Source organism: Protopterus annectens, chromosome 2.part1 (genome assembly GCF_019279795.1).
Source record: "Protopterus annectens isolate FY-2018-M chromosome 2.part1, PAN1.0, whole genome shotgun sequence".
Classification (NCBI taxonomy): domain Eukaryota; kingdom Metazoa; phylum Chordata; order Ceratodontiformes; family Protopteridae; genus Protopterus; species Protopterus annectens.
In genome coordinates this window covers 1,823,970,589-1,823,996,950 of record NC_056729.1, presented here as the reverse complement: position 1 = coordinate 1,823,996,950, position 26,362 = coordinate 1,823,970,589, and the positions used below count along the sequence as shown (strand labels likewise).

General features: G+C 36.4%; 1 pseudogene; it reads left to right on the top strand.

The window, feature by feature from the left end:
- Positions 1–5,713: 5,713 nt before the first annotated feature.
- On the top strand, positions 5,714–5,834 carry LOC122795176 (annotated as a pseudogene).
- Positions 5,835–26,362: the final 20,528 nt, after the last annotated feature.

Genomic DNA, 26,362 nt, shown 5'->3' with positions numbered 1-26,362 from the left:
ACGGATGAAAGTGCTAAACCTTTTGTTTCTATTGCTGTGTTCCAATAAATAGTTTTCACTGTTTTTTCGGCTTCTGGTTTGGTTACTATCCCTAATATTGTCTTGAAACCTAAGCTTAAAAGCCCTCTGGCTTTCCCCCACTTAACATAAATTGCAGGGACATTTTAAAACATAAATAATCCCCCCAGTATTACACATAACTTTATTAGCAGGATCAGATCTAATATTATTAATCTTTGGAAAACCGTTTCCTACCTGATTACAAATAGAGCATTTTCCACATTGAAAGGTACCTTTTCTAAAAGAAATGTTCATAGAGACACAACAAGTTAGAAGAATAAACTTACTGTGTGCTAACATGTCCACCAAACTATGGCCCTGTGCTAGAGGTCATTAAATATCTTACTTTTATTTTGTGGCTGTTGTTACTTTACTAATGACAGGATTAGCTGGCTGTTTTTCACAATTAGTAATTTTGGGGAGAATGTTAACTTCCAAGATGTCAACATAAGGATGGACATGCAACGTGAATGTTTTAAGAATAAACTGCATAGAAAGAAAACCTTTGCTAATAATTATTTCCGTTAGCTGACACCCCAGTTTTATGAAGTGGAATAATTTTAGTGGTCAGGTTATCAGATTTAGTAGATTAATAAGTGACAATCAATGTTTTTTAAAAGAGGTAGATGCCCTTGTTAACATGTTTGTGATTAGGAGTTATCCTGTAAATAAATTAATTAATTCATATTAAGGATTAAATAATTTCTTCTAGATGTAGTAACTTTATTCATATTTTAATTAGTTTTACCCTGAAAGCAAAGTAGATGATTTATTTAACTGGGATAGAAGTCACACTTTTCCTATCCCAGTAGGATTACATTCCCAGGAGATTCAGGGGCAACTGGAAAGTTATTTTGGGGAATCAAGATGTAGTGGAAGTTGTAGGAAATGGCCCCAGGTTCATATTCTAAAAGGGTTGTAATTTTAAATTATTAGGAACAATCCAGTGTTAACCTCCTCAGTACAGTTACAGGTAGACCAAAAATGGAAAAAATTTGAAGAGCAGTTGACCAACCACACTTTATTTATGGATACGAAAATACCAGAATAATGTTGACCTAGGCTTCATCCACTCTATTAGTTACAGGTAGGGTAGAGACTTATCCCTGCTTAAATTGCAAATATTGCAGGTTTGTCAATGTGAATCATTCGGTTTATTTTCCACATTTAAACAAGGACATTAGCCAGTCAGTATTACAGTTGTTTTCTACATTTAAACAAGAACATTGTAGCCAGTCAGTGTTAGGTGAAATGGGTCTACTTCACAATATCGAAAGCTGACAATAACGAAGCTGATATTGTCAGCACCACAGCATCGAAAGCACAGAACATCGTGCAGGTAAATGGAAATCTCCATAGGGGGAGATTTCCGTTTACCTCAATGAGCTCTATTCAGTCGCATACCGTCTGCTCAGAGGTGATCTGTGCCTGACATACAAGGCCATGTCCAACCCGGAATTAATGGACATGCTCCACCTCAAAAAATCCAAATCCACCAGAGCCACGAGAGCAAGAGACTTAAACCTCAGCACGGATATAAATAGGACGTGCTGGAGGGACAGATTCATCACCCAGAGACTCCCTACACTATGGAACAGAATCCCAGTCCATGTGAGGCAGAGCCCCTCACTGACTCTGTTCAAGAGAAATCTTGACGAGTGGATGGGTGATCGTAGGTTTACCCCGGGAATCATCTCTGTATCACTACTGGACAGAGGCACAGCAAACTAATGGGTATAGTATTCTCATCCTAAGGGGTGGTGAAAGCCACACACACTCTGGCTAGGCTTATAAATGCCCTAGGGAAGATAGCCTAGTATGAACCTATGAACCTATGAACCTATAGTCTTGAAACTGGAATATTTAGGTAGGGGGTGGGGGGTGTTGGAGGGCTTGCCCCCTGCCTATTCTAGTTATTTTTTATTTTTGTTTTTTTTTTAAATGTTATTCAATGTTTTACTACATCTATCACTAGAGGTCGACCTTTAGTGATTCGGTGTAGTAAGATTTCGATAACGTGATATAGACACAGTAAAACTGTAGGTGTTGTTTACCTTGTTAATTGTTTTAGCAGTGACAAGTATGAAAGACTGTTAAGATTATATCGCAAAGAATATATGAGCATTGTGCGGTTATAAAAAGGAAGGATTTCACCAATGCTCTTGCAAAGTCTGCATCTAACTGTTCTAATTTCAGGAAATTTTCTTTTTATGTTCTAACTTTAAGAAGCAGTGGACCAAAGTTTATATGTATACAGCTTTAACAATGTCCTTGAAAGTAGGGATTTTAGATGGCAGATTTGGTTGGTTTGAGATAAAGAGCCTGGATTAAATTAATTTGTAAATTTTAAGTGTCTGTTAAAGAACATACTTATTTAAGGTTTAGTATTTTTACTAACTGTCTCCTCAATTTTAGGGTTGCCGTGACAACTCAATTACAATATAAGTGTTCCTATAGGCTGGGGGTTATTTTTAAAGAAACATACATCATGTATTTTTTACTTAAACTCATGGTGAATGTAGTAAGGTATTCTGATGAAGTTCTTAAACCATTAAAGAACAAAAGCACTAAAAGTTTATTGTGGGATCTTAGAAATCTGTTCCAGTAAAGGGTTTTGAATCTTTAGTTGTTTTTACCTGTTACTTACTCACTTAGGTGTTCATGAAAAAGTGTGTAAAAGACAGCACAGACAGTATAAAACCAATACATTGATAAGACAGCACAGATAGTATAAAACCAATACTTTAATAAGACAGCACAGATAGTATAAAACCAATACTTTAATAAGACAGCACAGATAGTATAAAACCAATACTTTGATAAGACAGCACAGATAGTATAAAACCAATACTTTGATAAGACAGCACAGATAGTATAAAACCAATACTTTGATAAGACAGCACAGATAGTATAAAACCAATACTTTGATAAGACAGCACAGATAGTATAAAACCAATGCTTTGATAAGACAGCACAGATAGTATAAAACCAATACTTTGATAAGACAGCACAGATAGTATAAAACCAATACTTTGATAAGACAGCACAGATAGTATAAAACCAATACTTTGATAAGACAGCACAGATAGTATAAAACCAATGCTTTGATAAGACAGCACAGATAGTATAAAACCAATACTTTGATAAGACAGCACAGATAGTATAAAACCAATACTTTGATAAGACAGCACAGATAGTATAAAACCAATACTTTGATGAGACAGCACAAATAGTATAAAACCAATACTTTGATAAGACAGCACAGATAGTATAAAACCAATACTTTGATAAATAAGGAATGCAACTGATGAGTTGATGGAGGTTTCACATGTAGAACTCTATCAGATCTACCAAGAGCTAAGGCCATGTTAGTTTCATTATCATCACATAAAAGCTACAATGAATTAAATATTAGTGTGTAATAGTTCAGCTTTTATAAGACAGTCTATTAGAATGCATACATGAATGCCAAATTGTTACGCTGCTAGGAAGGTCATAAGTAACACCTTCAAAGTGTTCATGCTGAGGGAAGTGCTGATCTGCGTGCACAACACATCAATGTGTCTAGTGTCATAAAACGTGCATTTAACATAAATGTTCCATACATTCCATACACAGAAGACATTCCATAATGCATGTACTGCATGTAAACAGAGATTCGTGAATAGTCTCAATGCCAAGGCTTTTTCCACAAATATACTGCAACAACAATGTAGTTCTCCATGGTATGTCATCACACTGCTCAATGATGCAATGAGAAAATATTCCTGTGTCATCACAGTGCTCAGTGATGCAACAATAAAATATTCCTATGTCATCACAGTGCTCAGTGATGCAACGAGAACATATTCATATGTCATCACAATGCTCAAGGATACAATTAGAAAATATTCATATGTCATCACAGTGCTCAATGATGCAACAATAAAATATTCCTATGTCATCACAATGCTCAATGATGCAATGAGAAAATATTCCTGTGTCATCACAATGCTCAATGATGCAACGAGAACATATTCATATGTCATCACAGTGCTCAAGGATACAATAAGAAAATATTCCTATGCCATCACAGTGCTCAATGATGCAACAAGAAATATTCCTCTGTCATCAGAGCGCTCAAGGATGCAACATGAAAAATATTCTTGTCATTACAGTGCATAGTGGCGCAACAACAAAAAATATTCTGATGTCATTAGAATGCTCAATGATGCAACAAAAATATTATTTTATCACAGTGCACAATGATGCAACAAGAAAATAGTCCTATGCCATTACAGTGCTCAATAATGCAACAATAAAATATTATTGTGTCATTACAGTGCATAGTGTTGCAACAACAAAAATATTCCTATGTCAGAGTGCTCAGTGATGCAGCATAAATATTATTATGTCATCACAATGCACAATGATGATACAAGAAAATAGTCTTATGTCATCACAGTGCTTCATGATGCAATAAGAAAAATATTTGTACGTCATCACAGAACTCAGTGATCCAACAAGAAGAATATTCCTATGTGATCATACTGCACAATGATTCAAAAAAGCATACCTATTTCATTGCAGTGCTCACTAATGCAACAAAAATATTGCTATGTCATTACAGTGCTCAATGATGCAACAAGAAATATTCTTATGTCATCACAGTGTTCAGTGATGCAACATGAAACATATTCCTATGTCATCACAGTGTTTATTGATGTGACAAAAAAAAACATTCCCATAGCATCACAGTGCAGAATGATGCAACAAGAAAAATAATTCCTCCACACTTCTTTTGCTCACATTTTGAAAATGTTTTGTTTTGCAGCTGATTTCATTTTCAATTATATAGTTCATTTTAACTTTGCAAGTGAGTTTGCAAAACACAAGGATTTGATGGTGTTGTTTGTTTTTTTTTTCTTTCACAGTTTACACATATTTTTCTTTGTAGCCACACCAAGAAATAATGTAGTGGTAGGTATTGGATGATGATTTACATACACTATAATAGATTATTGGTAAGAAAAAATAACTTTCATGTTTAGCACAAAAGTTTTTTACTCACACTGTACTATCAGTAGGATATCACCACATGTTATTTCACAAGGTATGGTGTTCCACCTCCAATACCTAGTTGTTAGCTTGTCTTTCTAGAAACTCCCTATTGATGTATTTAACATGGAAATATAGTACTCTGTACATTAATTTAGGTAGTGAGGTATTCTGGGTTCAGTCTCTCATGATGTCATGAAAGGGATTTTCAGGTCTAAGAAAAATTATTCAGTATACATTCTCATACATAGGTCTATTCAGGAATCACATGTCTCAGTCATATAGAAAAAAAGGCTTGCCACATCCCACTTGACAAAGGAGGTAACATCAATGATATATCTAACTTTAGGTTTGCACATTGGCTGTATTATAGTCAGTGAAGTTTATCTGAGGTGTGATTACTGCTAACTGAAAACTCCAATGATATATCTAACTTTAGGTTTGCACATTGGCACTAGCATAGCCAATGAGGATCATCCGAGGTGTGATTACTGCTAACTGAAAACTCAATAATATATCTAACTTTAGGTTTGCACATTGGCAGTACCATAGCTGATGAGGTATATCCAAGGTGTGATTACTGCTAACTGAAAACTCCAATGATATATCTAATTTTAGATTTACACATCGGCAGTATCATAGCCAATGAGGTTTATCTGAGGTGTGATTACTGCTAACTGAAAACTCCAGTGATATATCTAACTTTATGTTTGCACATTGGCAGTATCATAGCTGATGAGGTATATCCAAGATGTGATTACTGCGAACTGAAAACTCCAATGATGTATCTAACTTTAGGTTTGCACATTGGCAGTATCATAGCTGATGAGGATCATCCGAGGTGTGATTACTGCGAACTGAAAACTCCAATGATGTATCTAACTTTAGGTTTGCACATTGGCAGTATCATAGCTGATGAGGATCATCCGAGGTGTGATTACTGCGAACTGAAAACTCAATGATATATCTAACTTTAGGTTTGCACATTGGCAGTATCATAGCTGATGAGGATTATCCGAGGTGTGATTACTGCGAACTGAAAACTCCAGTGATGTATCTAACTTTAGGTTTGCACATTGGCAGTATCATAGCTAATGAGGTTTGTATGAGTCGTGATTACTGCGAACTGAAAACTCCAATGATACATCTAACTTTAGGTTTGCACATTGGCTGTATCATAGCCAGTGATGTTTATCCGAGGTGTGATTACTGCGAACTGAAAACCCCAACGATGTATCTAACTTTAGGTTTGCACATTGGCAGTATCATAGCTAATGAGGTTTGTCTGAGTCGTGATTACTGCGAACTGAAAACCCCAACGATGTATCTAAGTTTAGGTTTGCACATTGGCAGTGTCATAGCTGATGAGGTTTGTCTGAGTCGTGATTACTGCGAACTGAAAACCCCAACGATGTATCTAACTTTAGGTTTGCACATTGGCAGTATCATAGCTAATGAGGTTTGTCTGAGTCGTGATTACTGCGAACTGAAAACCCCAACGATGTATCTAAGTTTAGGTTTGCACATTGGCAGTGTCATAGCTAATGAGGTTTGTCTGAGTCGTGATTACTGTTAACTGAAAACCCCAACGATGTATCTAAGTTTAGGTTTGCACATTGGCAGTATCATAGCTGATGAGGTTTGTCTGAGTCGTGATTACTGCGAACTGAAAACCCCAACGATGTATCTAACTTTAGGTTTGCACATTGGCAGTATCATAGCTGATGAGGTTTGTCTGAGTCGTGATTACTGCGAACTGAAAACCCCAACGATGTATCTAACTTTAGGTTTGCACATTGGCAGTATCATAGCTAATGAGGTTTGTCTGAGTCGTGATTACTGCGAACTGAAAACCCCAACGATGTATCTAACTTTAGGTTTGCACATTGGCAGTATCATAGCTAATGAGGTTTGTCTGAGTCGTGATTACTGCGAACTGAAAACCCCAACGATGTATCTAACTTTAGGTTTGCACATTGGCAGTATCATAGCTGATGAGGTTTGTCTGAGTCGTGATTACTGCGAACTGAAAACCCCAACGATGTATCTAACTTTAGGTTTGCACATTGGCAGTATCATAGCTAATGAGGTTTGTCTGAGTCGTGATTACTGCGAACTGAAAACCCCAACGATGTATCTAAGTTTAGGTTTGCACATTGGCAGTATCATAGCTAATGAGGTTTGTCTGAGTCGTGATTACTGCGAACTGAAAACCCCAACGATGTATCTAAGTTTAGGTTTGCACATTGGCAGTGTCATAGCTAATGAGGTTTGTCTGAGTCGTGATTACTGTTAACTGAAAACCCCAACGATGTATCTAAGTTTAGGTTTGCACATTGGCAGTATCATAGCTGATGAGGTTTGTCTGAGTCGTGATTACTGCGAACTGAAAACCCCAACGATGTATCTAACTTTAGGTTTGCACATTGGCAGTATCATAGCTGATGAGGTTTGTCTGAGTCGTGATTACTGCGAACTGAAAACCCCAACGATGTATCTAACTTTAGGTTTGCACATTGGCAGTATCATAGCTAATGAGGTTTGTCTGAGTCGTGATTACTGCGAACTGAAAACTCCAGTGATACATCTAAGTTTAGGTTTGCACATTGGCAGTATCATAGCTAATGAGGTTTGTCTGAGTCGTGATTACTGCGAACTGAAAACCCCAACGACGTATCTAACTTTAGACTCATTCCCATTCTCGCCCCCTTTTCAGAAATCCTTGAACAACGCATTCATAATCAGTTAATGACTCATTTACAAACCAACTATACTGGCTCTGGTCCTCACTGATGTGGGAGAGTGTTGCACACCCCATACTACTTGAACAACGCATTCATAATCAGTTAATGACTCATTTACAAACCAACTATACTGGATCTGGTCCTCACTGATGTGGGAGAGTGTTGCACACCCCATACTACTTGAACAACGCATTCATAATCAGTTAATGACTCATTTACAAACCAACTATACTGCATCTGGTCCTCACTGATGTGGGAGAGTGTTGCACACCCCATACTGTAATGTCTTCCCTGGTAAGATCAAACCACAAAATGGTCTCCTTTGAAGTAAAAATAAAACATGGACCCCCTGCTAAACCTTGAATATTCAGGAACTATCCTAAGGCTAACCTCCTCCTATTAAGTGAGAATCTGGCAGAATATCAAGCCCCCATGAACCCCGAGAACACTGCTGACTATGCAGAACTGTCCACAGAAACCCTGTACAAGTGTGTTAATAGCTGCATAGAGGCAGCTGTACCCAACAGGAAGAAGTACAGAACAAACTCAAAAAACAAGCCACCCTGGTGGACTCACAACATCAATAGGCTGCATAACAGAAGGAAAAAAAAATCATGGCAAAAATTAGGAGGTGTAGCACCCAACAAGATAAAAGCACTCTTATCCAACTAAACAAACAACTCATAGGACAAATAAAGTCTACTAAAGCCATATTTGAGGTAAGTTTGACCTCTCAGGCCAAGGATAACTACAAAGCATTCTTTAGCTATGTCCACAACCTCAAAGGCAACACACACTTCTGTGCAGAGCTTATTAAAAATAGAACCACCTATACCGAGCCAGAAGATATAGCAAACCTCCTGGCTGATAAGTTCAGCTCCAACTTTACCCCTCTCTCCTCCTCAACCTTCCCTCAGGAAATACCATCAAATATAACCCCCTCTACTATCACTAGGGAACAGGTCAATGCTCTCTCTAAACACTGCATCAATGGGCCCAGACAATATCCCAGTATGCCTTCTAAATAGCACAACGCATAACAGAACAGCAACAGTCATCCCTCTGCACAAAGGTGGGCAATCTACAGACCCTGGAAACTACAGAAGTATATGTCTCACTAGTCTTATATGTAAAGCCATAGACAGAATTATCATGGAAATGATCAACAGAGATACAGTAAACCTTCAGACACTGGACTTAACCCAATTTGGTTTTGTCAAGGACAGATCATGCCTACTCAACCTAGTGGACTTCTTTGAGAAGGTAACCAAAGCAATGGATGAGGGAAAAATGGTTCACACTGCCTACCTTGCTCTGGCCAAGGCACGTGACACAATACCCCACTCAGGCATTGTTGAAAAAGTAAAGAGGTTAAGTACAAACTCGTATGTCACCTGGTGGATAGCCAACTGGCTCGCAGACAGGAGCCAGGAAGTTAGAACTGGGGAGTCCACCTCTACAAAGAGGCCAGTCACAAGTGGAGTCCCTCAGGGATCAGTCCTTGGACTGCGCCTTTTTGGCATTTACTTCTCTGAAGTCAAAGCCAATGTTAGTGGTTGCAGGCTGACTAAATTTGCAGATGATTGAAAATTAGGAGCTGTCATTGAGCCCCAGAGTGACAGAAATGTTCTCCAGGAGGGGCTTACACAGACAAACAACTGGTGTCAAAGCCATAGACTACAACTAAATGCCAATAAATGCTTAATAGTATCCTTTGGGAAGTCATATACCACTGGTGATTACCATATTGACAACACACCCCGTAGAGCTGACCCAGTAGTCAGGGACTTAGAGACACACATAGATAGTAATCTAGCCTTTGACCATCATGTGTCTACAGTAGTGAGGAAATCATTCTATGTTGTGCAACTTATAAACAAAGGTATGGCATCTAAGTCCAAGGAAGTCTTTGTTCCACTGTATTCAGCATTCATCAGACCCATCATTGAGTACAATGCCCCCTTTGGTATGTACCTAATCAGGCATATTCAACAACTGGAATGTCCACAGAGGTTCCTCATTAAAAGAATAAAGAGCATTAGTAAAATGTCCTATGCAGAACGCCTCAAGGCCCTGTCCCTGTATTCTGTCTCCTAAATGCCTTTAAGTGGAGATCTATGCATGGCATACAGGGCATTGTCAGACTCCACTCTGATGGACCTTCTGCATATCCACAAAACAAACAGCACCAGAATTACATGTCCTAAAGACTTAAACCTTGCCTGTGATATACATAGGACCTTCTGGCGAGGTAAGTATGTATCCCAGAGACTACCCCGTGTATGGAACAGGCTCCCCATCCATGTAAAGCAGAGTTCCTCCCTAACCCAATTCAAGTGCAACTTGGACAATTGGATGGGGAACAGGAAATCCATCCTTTGTTTAGCACCTATGTCTCTAATGGACACAGGTGACCTGTAAATGGGTCACCTCCCAGGCACATGCTTACACTTATCAAGGTTATCAGAATTTGTCAGAGATTTGGGATGCATGGCTAGGCTTAGAAAGGCCCTGTGGTCATTAGCCTAGTGAACACCTGTGAACCTATGAGAATCAAACCCTGTACCTTATATTTGTGAGGTAAGCACCTAAACTATTTTACCAACTCCTTGCACTTGTTTTTATGTCCCCATTTGGCTATTCTTTCCTCTGATTTGATAGCTTTTGTATTACATTGGTCTTGTTCTTGCTTGTTTTTCTATGACATTATTGGCTATTATTGCTAATCTAGTGTTTGCTCCTCTCCTAGTTTAACTTTACAGTCTCTAACCAATGGCCCCATGAACCTGTAGCCAACTCACTTACACCCTCTTTGTCTCTTCCTACCCCCCCACTCAGTAAGCATCTTTGTTTGGAAGCCTCTATGATGAAAAGACGTCTGACTTCAGGAACACTTCTTCGGATATTGGATATGCATCTCATACTTAACCTGTTCGGATATGCTTCTCATAATCACCCTCTTCAGATATGCTTCTCATAATCACCATCTTATGTAGTACAGTTTTCCTGAAACTACTCTGAACTGAAATTGAATTCCATGTTGAATTGCTTACATGTTTAGATCTTATTTCAAGCAAATCCATAACATATTCCTTTTAATGTTCTGCTTTTTCCAGGCCCAGAAGCAGGACAGCAAACTATCTCTGACTTGGTAAGTTGGTTGCCATTACTGCTGGTGGTTACTTCTTTTCTGCATTTTTTCAGTGTTGACAAGATGCAATGAGGGATTGTTTTTAGGGTATTTTAAGACATCTATTGCATTTAATCTGCTCTGATCTGCCATACTCAGTTTGAGTTTCTTTTTCTTCTTTACCACTTGTCCATTCCCTGATACCCTCTGGTCACGGTGAAATATTCCACTTACTTATTTGTAACCTCCAAATAACTTTCTACATCCACAGCTACATCCCAGGTCACACTTCCAAATATAAAAAACACTCCTCAGTACTGTGTGTGTTTTCCCTCGTTTCCCTATATTACTCAACAAAGTATAAAACTAGTAACAATAATTATTCTTGCCACCAATAAACATATTCTCAACATTCAACCACCTCCATTTTTCCATACACCTAACACCAAATCAAAGCATAGTTAGACCACTCCTTCACTCTGTAAAATCACGAATACTACAACACCTCTTCCCCCAGATCACACCCCTTAGCAACTGAAAAGCATACCCTAAAATGCTTAAGCATAAAAAAAAATACCTAAAAAACTGCAGGAGCTCTGCCCTGTGCTTACTGAACAGCAGTATTAAACCCAGCCTAGGGTCACTCCCATCATAAAACAACTCAGCAACATTAAAGGCTTGCCTTACGAATTCTGGAAGACTTGATAAAAAGTCAAAACATGCAGATGCTTTTCTAGCCTGCCACAACTCCAACATAATATCTATAGTACACCCTTGACTAATATAATTCATCCCTAGTTTAAATCACTTTTCACCAGTTACAATTACATTAACAGTCTTTGACCAGGAAAAAAAAAAGAATGAAAGGTCATTACATTTTTCCTCAAACTACTTTTTCTGATCATCCATCCATCCATCCATCCATCCATCCATCCATCCATCCATCCATCCATCCATTTATTTATTTAACATTTGTTAACTAAGTCGTCAGATCCTAGGATCCTTTTCCAACACAACCTGAATCATCAGGAAAATATAAAGTGCAATGTGTAATATAAACACACAATGTAATGTTGCTTTGAAGTACAGAAAAACATAATATTATAGCAATAACCCACACCTGGGTGTGGTTAATGCTGGATTTACCCACGGTTGGCGTGGTTTGGTCCCGAGGGAGAAGCCCGAGGGACCAAACAAAGCCAACCGTGGGTAAATACAGCATTACCCACACCAGAAGTGGTTATTGCTAATACTATGACATTATTTATGAAAAGAAACTATTACTTTTCTTAAATAATGGAATAGTATAATGCCTGTTTACTGCCCTTCCGCAGATGTCTGGCATCTGCGGCAGTTCTGATGTACTGCGCGCCTGCACAGTACATCAGAGCTGTGGGCAAAAGCAACGGAGTAAGCAAGATCTCTGTTGCTTTTTTTTTTTACTGTTTTTGCTACGTTAAATGGGTTTAACATAGTGAGACAGTTTTAAAATAAGCAACGGAGATGTCCGTTGCTTATTTTAAAACTGTCTCGCTATGTTAAACCCATTTAACATAGCGAAACAATAAAAAAAGCAACGGAGATCTTGCTTTCTCCGTTGCTTTTTTTTTAAAACCTGTCTCGCTATGTTAAATGGGTTTAGCATAGCGAGACAGCTTTAAAATAAGCAACGGAGATCTCCGTTGCTTATTTTAAAGCTGTCTCACTATGTTAAACCCATTTAACATAGCGAGACAGTGTTTTAAAAGTAGAGTTATACTAATGGAAAAAAGTCCGGGCGACCGGACCTTTTTCCATTAGTATAACTCGATTTACAATGTGCACGCTGGCCAATGAGCGTGCACGTTTTGGGGGGGTCATGGTATAATAATTATATAATTCACAGTCAGGCTAATAAAATGAAATTCACAGTCAGGCTAATAAAATGAACATCAAACATAAATTCAGGCAAAACAAAATTCAATGTAACATTTAAATAACTGTATGTAGAAGATGACAGTCAGGGCAGTAGGCATTTACAGAGAAGAGAAGTTCCTTCATTATGCTAATTTCTTTTTAAGCCCCCTTCAATAGATTCATCCAATAAAGTATTGTCCTTAGGTGAGAGAGAATCAGATCAGGTGTGATAAGAAAAGTTTTTTATCCAGTGAATCTAAAGCAGTTGCATTTGTTTTCAGTAGATGGGATGCAGCGGCTTATAGAAATATTCAAGATTATACACCCGGTTGTTTTTTCAGGTAAGAAGTTCCAACAGGCAGAGCAAGTTTAAAGAAGGTCCTTTCACAGATAACCAGAGTAAAGAGAGGTCTCGATAGACTAAGTCAGTTAAAATTACAAAGATAGTAGGAAGGACTTTTGATGCACAATTTATTGAGTAAGAGAGGGAAGTATTTTAGACTGAGAACTTTGAAGGTGAAAGTATTTAGGTGGAGGGATACCTGCCTCTTAAAGGAAGCTATTTGCCTTTACTGAGACTGAGACAATGATTTGTTTTTTTTTTTTTTTGCTGGACAAGACAGGTAAAGGCATCTAGGTTTGTGGTTGTCAGCATATTGTAGATGGTGGTATTTTGGTATTTTGGCATCCGCCCTGGACAAGACAGGTAAAGGCATCTAGGTTTGTGGTTGTCAGCATATTGTAGATGGTGGTATTTTGGCATCCGCCAAGGGCAGTATTGGCCATCTCATATTCTGTCCAAGCACCATACACTTAAGCATTGGTCCAAAATCTCCTCCTGGTCCTTTATCTCTTCCTCTTCTATCTTCTAGAACTTCTTCCTCCTACCTGTCCTAAAACACCCTCTCTCACCTCTTAATTATAATAATAATCCTCCATTTTCTCTTTTTCTCTCCTTCTACCATGTTCTTTTCCAAATATGTTTCACAGCTCTTTAAACAATGTTCTTCTTAATTAATGATACTCTGTTTGAATGTTGCATATTTATTGATTACTTATATACATTTGCTAATCACTTGTATACCTCTATGTACTATTTTCTGTATGTAATTTTTTTTTCAGAGCTTTAAACTTTTGTATATATGTTCATTACTTGTACACTTCATTTTATGTATGTAATGTTGGAATTTTTCTGAAGCTTTTGGACTAAAAACACTGGGAAGTAGGTACATTAATGGCTATTGCACACCAGGCCTCAACAGTTAGAAGATGCAAAATCGTGTTAGAAATTTTTAGTCAAGCTAAGACTCTAGGAATTAGGGTATAAACATGTTTATGAAAGTTTAGGTGTTGGTCATAGATGAGACCAAGATATTTCTGTTCATTGACACGTCAGAGGTTTTCCTGAGGAGTCAATAAATGAGAAAATTTGGGAATACATGAGGTTTTGCTGCATTCCAAAAAGTGCTACAGAATGAAACATATTACTGTTTTGCTAGAGCTGTTAGGCATGTTTTTATTGCATTTAAAGAGAAAAATGTTATCTGTCTATACACGTAGTGGATGTTGAGGGAGGTCTCAAGAAAGACCATTTAAGAAAAATTAGAAGGGGCGTAGCCCTAGAACAGATCTTTGTGGAATACCTTTATCAGATTTCCTGAGAAATATTACTAAGTCCAAGGAGTGTGAAAGTACGATTGGACAGACAGAGACTGAACCTGTCTCACCTAGCTTTGAAGAAAAAATGAATGATTAGCAGTATCAAAGACCTTTCTTAGCTTATGGAAGATTGCTGCAGTCATTTTACCATTCTCCATGTTATAAACGATCAGATCAGTAAGACAGAAGATAGCTGTAGTGGTACTAAAGTTAGGGCAGAAACCATGTCTGTTCTGTAAAATGTCACATGTCCATTTTGGAAAATGTCACATGTCCATTCTGGAAAATGTCGCATGTCTTTTCTGGAAAATGTCACATGTCCATTCTGGAAAATGTCATGCTCAATGATGTCATCAAGAATATGATTGTAAATGATTTTTTCACGAACCTTGATGAGTAGACAGAGACTATAGATAAGATGATGGTCATTGGCTGAGATATGGGTATGGACTTTAGAGATTGGTATGACAAGGTTATGTTTAAAGCTGTGAGGGGAGGATATTGGTAGCCAGAGTTAGGTCGAAGAGAAAAGACAGATGTTTGTTAAGTAGAGCACTACCCCACAGGTTTAAAAAAAAATCGAAGCCCATTCATCGTCCACCAAAAATCCAAAATGACCATGAAATTAACTGAGTAATTGTATCTGCCCCATTAGGGAACTTCATAATCTTTACATTATGATGGCTTACCTTACTGTCTCTCCTGCCCCAGTAAAAATTACAAAATCCTATAAAGCAAATATTAACTACATATCAAAGAATAAACCTATAATCATGCTAGGAGACATTAATTTAATCTTATATAGCCACTTAAAGCTGAGATAAATGAAATACTCACAGACCTGGGCCTGGCCCAGGTCCTCGGTTAAACTACCAGACCAAACTTTGAGTCAGGTCAACACTCTCTTTTAGACCTTCTGCTTGCTAGTGTCCACTATTCCATTGCTGCAGTAAAGGCCCTGCTCACCACTATCAGCGACCACTGCTTCATCACCTATCCTTTCAAACCTTCCACATTTAAAATATTCCCACTTAGACTTACAGTGCATATAGACTCCCAACGTAGCATGCAAAAGCTAAAAATTCACCTGCAGTCCTTAACACGATCCCCAGATCTGTAGTGTCCTGGTCTCAAAACATTAGCCAACTTACTAACCTCTTCCTTACAATTAACTACAAGACACATATTTGCCCTAGTTAGCAGTCTTTTAAACCCCAAACATAAAACTGATTCATAACAGAGCTCAAAGTACTTTTGAAACTAAGAGATAATGCATTGTCCTATTAGAGGCAATCAAAGCTTCCATCTGATGATGACAGGTTCATACATTTCCATAACCCTATTAAAAGAAGTTAATAAACACAAAACCTTTGCAATCATATCTCAGCAAATACCCAAAATAAAAACATGCTGCAAACAATTTTGTAGGCAGATGAATCTTATTACTGGACATCAGAGTTAAACCAAACCTGGCCCTTCAGTTTCAGATCCTCCCAAAATGGTGATCTTTGCTGTGAAATCCTCAGGAAAGAATTCACAAACCTACCATCCATAAATAACTGTGCCCTCATACAGCTCAGTAATTCCATAAAATCATTAAACCCTGCCCTTCCAAGCCATATACGCCCTCAATATTTACCACATGCATAAAGATAAACAAATAAATATAAAAGCTACTGATCCACCCAAATGACCCCTGGACAGACAATCTGGGCCTTTGTAGTTTTATTTTATTTTTTACACTCTGTAGAGATTACCTTATTATCCACTGTCACCATATCTTCATATTAGCAATCAGCCAATACATTATGCCCTACATAGGGCAATAGGGCAACTGGCATCAGTAAATTCCCTACCAGACATATTCATGCTTCCCACAGGCTTGGACTTTATATATAGATCCATACTACAATTCTACGTAAACTCCTAGAAAAGCAATAAACTTTCTTTCCACTTAAAATACACTCTATGTCAGTCAAAAACCAGGGGATGTACAATGGCAGCCATCAGGCCTTCAGTGATGACATTTTATTAAATATAGACAAAGACACATTAAATGGGGGGCCCAGTTTAGAAGATTATCTTTTCAGAAAGTCGAACTTCATATGGTCAAGACTGTATGATCAACTTTCAGAAAACTGAAGCAGTTGTATGGAGATCATAGTACAGTACAGGTCAGGGAATGTACCCCTTCCGCCCTCTAGTGCCATCCTAGAGTTGGTATATATAATTAACAGGTGGTGTGCCTACAAAAATACAGAGTTGTCTTATTTTTTTAGTTTTTGAAGTTAAGAAAACTTCGATAGTATGGTCTTAACCATATGGAGTTCAATGTTCTGTAAATTTGACATAGCAACATCCTAAATAGGCTAGTGTCTGTGAAACGTACCAAGGCATTTGAGTTGGCAAACTGTGACCTACTTATGCATGCACTTTTAGCAAGAGACATTAGTGAAAAGCCTTTTGAATGGTATAGCCACTTTGGTACAGACACCTTCAAGTAAAATAGGATCCTTTCTCTTTCACTCCTATCCTGTTACAAAAATAAATACCCAAAAATAAGTACTATCCCCTTGCCTTTTTCCATATACATCTATAACCAGCTCTGACATATAGCCATGCCTGCAATATTATATGTAAACAATATGATCATTTATAGATTTGAACCAGCTCTGACATCCATCTATGCCTACAGTACTGTATACAAACTATATGATCATTCATAGATTTGAACCAACTGTGACATTCATCCATGCCTACAATACTATATGCAAACAATATGATCATTTATAGATTTGAACCGGTTGTGACATCCATCCATGCCTATAATACCATATGCAAACAATATGATCATTTATAGATTTGAACCAGCTGTGACATCCATCCATGCCAACAATACTATATACAAACACTATGATCATTCATAGTGTGATGACCCACCACTGGACCAGTATTAAAAAAGCCTCAGTCCTCACCACTGACAACAGTGTTGGACTCAAACAACTTAACTGGTTAGAACTTCCTCAATGCCTATTTTATAACCAACTAACTATGGCCCATAAAATCCTCTGTCTACCAGAGAAAACCCCAGCACTTCAAAATCTACTACATCCTTATCCCAGTATCATGATTCTTCACTCTAGCAATAGATCCTTAATACAGCTACCCAAAACCAACAATGTTGCTGGAGATTCCCTCTTCTCAAATTATATCGCTAAAATGTGCACTCCACTTCCGTCTAACATAACCTCATCTACTGCCTTATTTAAAAAATACTAAAATCTCACTTATTTAAAATGTCTATGCTCATGCACTGCTCTCGGTTAAACTTTTTCCTATGCTTATATGTTATCTTTCAAAATGTAAAATTGGATTCAAAGTCTGTAGATAAGGAATTAGTATTTGTAAGGAAGATTTTTACATCTCGTTTTAAGTCTTGTAAATGACACCCATTGATTTCTAATCTATAAATGTCTTAGCCCTGCTTTGCCATGACTCTGTACATAATATTATAATATTATTATACTGTTTTGTATACATTCCTCTGTGATATAAAATGTTTTTCTCTGCAATATAAGATGTGTGTGTATATTGTCAATATGTACTCAGGACGCTTACTATATGTTGAACTCAAATGTCGTTTGTGGAGCTTTTCTCCCAGGGTCTCCACCCTCTGCTGAAAAGGGACATGTGTCTTAAAGGACATGTGTCTTTCCTGGTAATCACATGTAAAATAAAAACAAATAAAATAAAAATGTATAGATTGGAACCCTCTGCTGAAACCGTAAAAAAAACTGTCTGAAAAAAATACAAGAACTTAATACTTGGCTACAGAACAGGATGTTATTTTAAATTAAAGCTGTGTTATTTTGGATGCCACAAAACTTGCAATAATATGCACTGACTGGTAAGTTGTAATTAATGCAAAACTTTCTACTGAATACACTAAACAATTCCATTACCTTAGCATGTGGTTAGATGAAATGCTGAACTTTCAGCGCTACATAACAATGACTGGAGCAGCAACAAACAAAACTCCTCTTCTGGGAATGAGAATAGAGTTCCTAGCCGAAGAAAACAGAGCGCCCATTGCAAAGGTTCTGTCATGGCCTAGCCTGACTAACAGACACCCTCTCGCTGCAGCACCATCACTTTAAAACTCAGCAAGTAACTACCAGTAAGATTTGTCTTTTTATAACTTTCACTCCAAAGTAGAAATATCACTGTCACCTTTTATCTAAAGATAGCTAATCCTCAATAAAACAATCAGGAGATTTCCTCCTGGGGTCCCTCCTGTTCAAACTCAGCAAAGCCAAAAGATTCAAACACCTCACCTTTAGACTACTAGTCAGAAAATCCAACTACAACATTCATTCTCAAGCTCCTGCACTGCCTCCTTACCGAATCCACTAAACAAACTGCTTGTCTGTGACCACATTGTTTCCTTCATAGCCCCTAACCTCTGGGAATCCCTCCCCAAATCCCTTTAAAACAACAATTCCTACGACACCTTTGGGAAAAGTTTTATGAAGCTCATTTGGTAAACCAATACTTACAAATGCTTTAGTAACAATTATCCACCCTAACCTTCCTAATCAACACATCCATCTTATCAGCTCTGGCTACTACCCTCATCCGTCTCAGAGGCTCCACCTATTGTCCACATCCTTATTGGAGATGCTGCCTACTCCACATCCATCTCATCTCCACATCTATTTCAGAGACATTGCTTAGGATCATAGGAGATTACTAGGCTATCGACCCAGAGGTCATTTCAAGCCTCGCTGTTTCATTGCAATGTAATACCATAGAAATGTTAGTTAATATACCCAAGATTGCCTTTAGTAATGGCTGCCCATGTCCAGGAGGGTTGTGGCTGCCATCCCCAGCAAGAATTTACAGTGCCTCATCCACTCGTCTAGGTTCCTTTTGAACAGTGTCATATAAGTGCTCTGTTTCACATGAATAGGTAGCCTGTTCCAAAGATGCGGCAGTTGCTGGGAGATAAATGTGCTCCTCAAGCATGTCTTATTTAAGTCACAGGCCATATTTAGGTCCCTGGAATGGATGGCCCTAGTCCCGTTTATAGGTTCATAGATTAGTACTACACTAACTGCCCTTGTGAGCCATTTTAAGCTTAGCCAATTATCCCTTGTGAGACTCAAACCCTGCACCTTGTGTTTGTAAGGCAAGCGCCTTAACCATTAGGCCACCCTCCCAACCTCAGCCAAGCTCTGGAGACTGATTCAAAGAAGTAAATCAGGTTCAGGAGACATGATCGGCTCAGTGTTTGAAGGTTGCCAATGTCTTTGTTTATAAGTTCCATGATAATACATTCCATGGCCTTGCAGATCAGGCTCATCAGACTGATGGGTCAGTAGTTCCCAGGATCCAAGGTGTATCCCCTATTGTAGAGTGGGATAACTGTAGCTGTGTATCACTCAGTGGGCACGAAGCCTGAGGTGAGGCTATGATTAAACATGACACTTAGGTGAGGTGTCAGTTCATTTTGTAGTTCATGTAGTACACAGCCCGGGATGTCATCTGATCCCATGGATGCTGTATTCTTAGCTTTGGAGAGTGTGTTTTTTACCTGTGTGGCTGTTATTACCAGAATTTGGCAATCTTTTGGTATTAAGATGGGCCCTTTAGGGGGTGAGAGGGGGGGTGAAGTTGGGACTGAATCGATGTTTTAACTTGTTTTGCTATCAAGGCGATGCCTTTACTAATCAAGTGTGCTACATAGAAAGCCTTCCTTACTACAGTAGACACAAGATATATCTTCAATCAATGATGCTCTTACCGGAGGTGCAGACTGAACCTTGTACCTTGTGCATGAGCGAATATCTTCACCGTTATGACAGTTGGTTTTCTCCTTACTTACTCTTTTCATCCACTTAGAGGCACCTTTCACACTCACATCATAACCCTTTAACTGGCCAACATTTCTCAGAACGTCCATATTTTTGTCTATATTTTTGGTCTGTTCCTCATAAAATGTCTAGTTTTCTGACAAATAATTAAGAACTAACATTATTACATTATGATACACATTCGAGTTTCAGAATTCATATATTTCTGAAAATGCATGCTAATGCAAAATCTTCCATTCAAACTACTTTTTGTAAGTTTATAAGAGAAATATTTAAAATCTATTCCCAGAGTTTGGGAATGAGCCCCCCCCCCCCCATTATTTTTGCCTTTGTCCAGAATTATTGCACTAAAAGGTTAAGCGGTATGCCCACATCCATCTTAGAGTCTCTTCTCTTCAGATCCACCTTACAGGCAGACACTTGTCACATCTCAATCACAAACCCACAGCACCAGAACATATAAGGTACCTGTATTTCACATCTGCCTCCTATTTATACATCCTGGAACCATCCCTTTCTTACATGAATACACGCATGCTAACTTCACAGTAGAAAACACAAGCAACAAATGTTTCATGCTACTTTATACTCTAGGAGTTATTGTTTATACATGCAGCAGTTTGAATAATCCTTATTTTATACCATACAGTACAATTTATGTTACATAAGAAGACTTATTTACATGCTTTATTTTATATAATCCTTTTCCTCTGGAATACAATCCATATAACGTACAATGATTTTATATCATCCATGACTTCATGCAATTCTTACTACCCCCTGTAGAGTGCAGTCTGTGTTATACAAAATTATTTTATGTTACATTTCTTTTGCTGATATATAATCTTCTTTCTTACTGATTTATTTTGTTTAACCATTGCAGTATATTGACATGTATAATATATCCTGTAACATACAATCAGTGATAGAGTCCATTTTTCATGTGCATTTTTTTTGTTTGTTTTACTACAACTTGTAAATGTTAAAATTATACTATCGGCCATTCAGTTTGTACTCCTGTGCTGTCTCTGAAAATTCTTGGTTGAGATCACTGATCGAACCATGATTCTTCTTCTTCTGCCAGATTTTTCCTGGTCAGGGTTTGCCACAGTGGATCATCTGTCCGCTCATGACTGGCAGTGGAGTTTTACAGTGTCAAGTTGCCAGCCCAGGGCCCAACCTTCCACAGAAGGCACACACATGCACTCACGCCTAGGGCCAATTTAGAGTGTCCAAGCCACGTACAGCATGTCTTTGGGATGTGGGAGGAAAACGGAGCACCCGGAGGAAACCCATGTGACCACAGGGAGGGCATGCAGACTCCGCACAGAAAGCACCCCAGCTGAGAATTGAACTGCAGAACTTCTTCTTGTGAGACGGCAATGCTAACCACTGCACCACCACAGCCATCCACTGATTGAACCATGATAGAAAACCAAAAAGCAAACACATATATGCATTTATACATGCATGCAATACATAGTTAAACACATGTAAAATTCCCTCCATTACACGTGTTGTTTACTTATTTAAAGATTTTTAAAGGTTTATATGCACTTTTATCGTTGGCCATTGTTTTCAGTCTTTTCCTTAATATGTCCTTGTTCTTCTGTAACTAGTATTTTTCCCTTAGTCTTGTATTACATTTATCTTCTTTATACACTTTGCTCTTCTATATTCAGAATGTTTTAATCATTACAACATATTTCTACTTCTTATACCATATGTTCTTTATTTTCCCATTACATTGAAAGACCGCTCTGATATTTTCCTAGTACAGTTAATGCTATACATTCTTTATTTTTCAAATAACTTTTTTTCTTCTTGCTGTATTTTCTTACCTTCCATCCCACACACACATTTTCTCCTTTTTATTTCAGTTTAAACAATCATTCCACGTTTGAAATATAAAAGTGCATCATCCTCTAATGGTTTGTGCATACCTGCATACTATTCTCTTTGTAGCTCATATATAACAGGTCCTTTCTTATTTTTTTAATTTCACCAGTTCTAAATCACGTCACTGCATGATCTAAAAATCTTGCAGTAACACTTCTGTTGTTACTTTGTGCAAACACCTAATCAATGTTTGAGTTTAACATACTTGACAAATATGTGCCCTTTGTTTTCCCAGTATTATCCAAACATGCATCATACAATTCTTTTCTTAAACATGACTATCCTTCCTTCCTTTTTTCAAAACAGGTTTATTGTTTTAACATACAAGAGAAATATCATAACAATTTTATACAAGTAATTAAAAATAGATATGATTATACATTCAACAAAACAACTAAAGTATTTACAAAGACATCCACTACAATCAGATCAATTAATTAAACTAAAATACCATGCTATTGAAATTAGGATTTTTTTAACAAATTTTGTAAATTATCCCATACAATATAATAAGATGTTTTTCTAGTTGTTCTTGACCTAATTGTGTTTATTTCCATATGGCACACTATATTCATAACATTTTTAAATTCATTGAACGAAGGACGTGTATCTGAAATCCAATTTCTGGCTATTATTTTCCTAGCCACTGCTAGAATAGACCATAACAAGGGAAGCTTAACCTTTTTAACACTTTGAGGTACAGGTGTGTTGAATAATATAAGAGATTTAGAAATAATGAAATTATCTGTAAAAAGAGCCTGCAAAAATTCATTAATTGACTTCCAGTATTCTTTCAATTTTATACAGTCATAAAACATATGAGCCCAGTCAGCATTAATTTCTACATTACATCTCTTACATAGATTATCTTTATTATTTATTTTATTCATCATCAAAGGTGTATAAAAGATCTATGTAAAAATTTCCATGTATAAAGTCTCCAGACAATGGAAGACGTAGTTCTATAGGCAGATTCCAATATATATTGTTTATCTTGTTGATTTGGTGGGTCCCCATTAATAGAAGTGAAATAATTCCAGTATGTATCTACACTGTAAAAAGTTTCTTGTCTGATAATTTTATGTATGTATGAAAGTTTACCTTTATCAGAAACTTTATGTTGTAAATTTAATATCAAGTAATCAATCAGTGTTGGAATAGATTCTTTAACTGTTATAGACATTAGATCTATTTTATTAATGAGATGTTGTCTAAAGGTCTGAACCTCTAACCAGCAAGTTTCTCTTAGATCAAATTCTTGTTTTAAGAAATCTAGATTTTTAACTTTATTATCAGATATCAACTGATACCAGTACTTTAGATCATTATCTATAGCTAAATGATTTCCTTCAGAAGTAGATGACAAAAGCATACTCTGAGTATACATTATAGGGAATATAATAAAATTCCATTCCCTATACTTAGCTTGCATGAATATAAAGTTACGATAACTAATAATAATATTTAATGGGTAACAAACCATATGTTTAGGTGTAATAGGTGAAGTACAAAATTCCTTTAGTAACCATAACATGGAGTTATTTACAATCATATTTTTATGTGTTAAGGAGATTTTCATGAAGTGCATACTAATTAGCTCCCAATAATCTTTCCATTTTGTGACATATGACTGATCTATTAATAAAGTAATAACTTTTACAATAGAAGAGATAGTATATAAATTAAAGTCTGGAAAAGAAATACCCCCTTGGGACCAGCTATTAGTATGTTTCTTTAATGCAATCCTAGGTCTACTAGGTCTATTAGGTGCCCATAGGAAATTTAACATTAGTGTATTCAGTTTCTTGATAATTATTTTTGTAGGTGGAAGTATTATTGATTGTATTAAGTATAAAATCTTGGGGAATATTATCATTTTAATAATTGTAAGTCTCTCCTCCATAGTAAAAAACATATTATTCCAGGTATTAAAAAGATTTTGTATATTAAGAAAACAGGTATTATAATTATTATATATAATAGATTTAATATCTTTAGATAGTATTATACCTAAATAAGTTATCTGACCTGAATTGGGTACATATTTAGTAAAATCACTAATGAGAATATTTTTTCGTGTATATATAGGTAGTATTTTAGTTTTTCTTCATTGAATATTAAACCAGAAATACTTTTAAAATTCATCATTTTATCAAATAGAGACTGCATAGAAGAATTAGATCCTGCTGATGTAATTAGAACATCATCTGCAAAAGTTGAATTTTGGATGTTGTATTTTCATCTATTTCAAAACCCTCTATGTCAGTACTGTTTCTGATCAAATTAGCCCAAGGCTCCATTACTAAAGTGAATAATAGTGGAGAAAGTGGACATCCTTGTTTTGTACCTTTAAAATGGGTATTTTTTTGTGAAACATATGTTCCTACCTTAATATAAGCCAATGTTCCTTTGTATAAATGCTCAATTAGATTTACAAATGCATCTGAGAAGTTTGTGCACTTCAGTAAGGTAAACAGATAGTCCCAACTTACTGAATCAAATGCTGAACTTATATCAAGACTAATAAGTGTTAAATCTTTCTTTTTCCTATTTGCAAAATCAATTAATGTTAAAGTTATTCTTATATTATCAAAAGTATTTATATTTACAATGAAGCCTGTCTGATTTATATCTATAATGCCGGGGATGATTGTCTTCAATCTATCAGCAAAAATACTCATAAACATTTTATAATCAACATTAAGTAATGAGATGGGCCGATATGAAGTACATCTAGTTGGATCTTTATTAAGTTTTAAAATTGGCGAAATAAATGTATATTGCCAAGATGGGGGGGGGGTTATTAACTCAGTTTGGGCCAAAATAGAAACCTTATGTATTAATGAATATGTACTTTTAGAAAGGATTTTATATATCTCTGGTATAATACCATCATTACCCGGTGCTTTGTTTGATTTAAGCTTATTTATTTGTGTAATAACCTCTGTATATGAAATACTTTTGTCCAATAGTTTAATCTGTTGTTTATTAAGCTTTTTATTCATGTTTGTGGTTATAAACTCCTTTATTTTATCTTTAGGTTCCATGTTAATGTTATTATGGTTAATTTTGTGAAAGTGATTTCTAAATTCATCTAGTATTTCTGGTATACTAGAAACATTCTTCTTTTCCTTAGAGAAAAGATTTCTTTGATATGGTTTTGTTTATTCAACCTTTTTGTTTTATTTTTAAGTCTATGTAAGTATTTGTGGCTTATTGAATAAGACAAAAACTTGTATTTCTCTAAGGTTAGTTTAACTTTATGAGTTAAAATTTCTTTGTATTTCTCATTTAGTTTGTTTATTTCTTCAATAACTTTCTTGTCCATAATATTTTCTTTATTGTTATGTTTATAAGAGTCTAATTTACTTTGAATATCTAACAATTCCTTATCCCAAGATTTCCTTTTATTATTATACCATCTGATACTTTGTCCATATAGATATGATTTTAAGGCATCCCAAACATAGACAATGGAGACTTCAGGAGTATTATTTATGTCTAAAAATGTTTTACTTCTGAAAGTATATATTCTTTATAGTCTTTTAGTTGAGTTAAGTATGCTGGTATCCTTTTGATCTGAACATTATGAGTATTTTTTATCATGAATTCATAAACAATTGAATTATGATCAGATATAGGACATGAAATGATTTTGGAATTAATTAAATCTGTTACCATCTGGTTAGAAATAAAGACCCTATCTATTTTTGAATAAGTTTTGTATCTGTTAGAAAAAAGGTGTATGGTAATGATTTTGAATCTATCTGATTATTAATATCATTCAAATGATAAGAATTAGCAAAATCATTTAAATGTTTTGCATTAGATGCAATTCTTCTTTTCCTATAGTGGTAGTATCACTTTCATGTAGTATACAATTAAAGTCACCAGCTAAAATAATATCTCCTATAGAGAATGATATGATCTTATCAAGATGATGTTTCACTGTATTAATACCAATTCCAGGTATCCAATATACATTAATTAAAGTGTAAATCTTCCCATTAATTTGTATTGTAACCATACAAAACATTCCTTTGTCATCCTGATAAGACTTAATG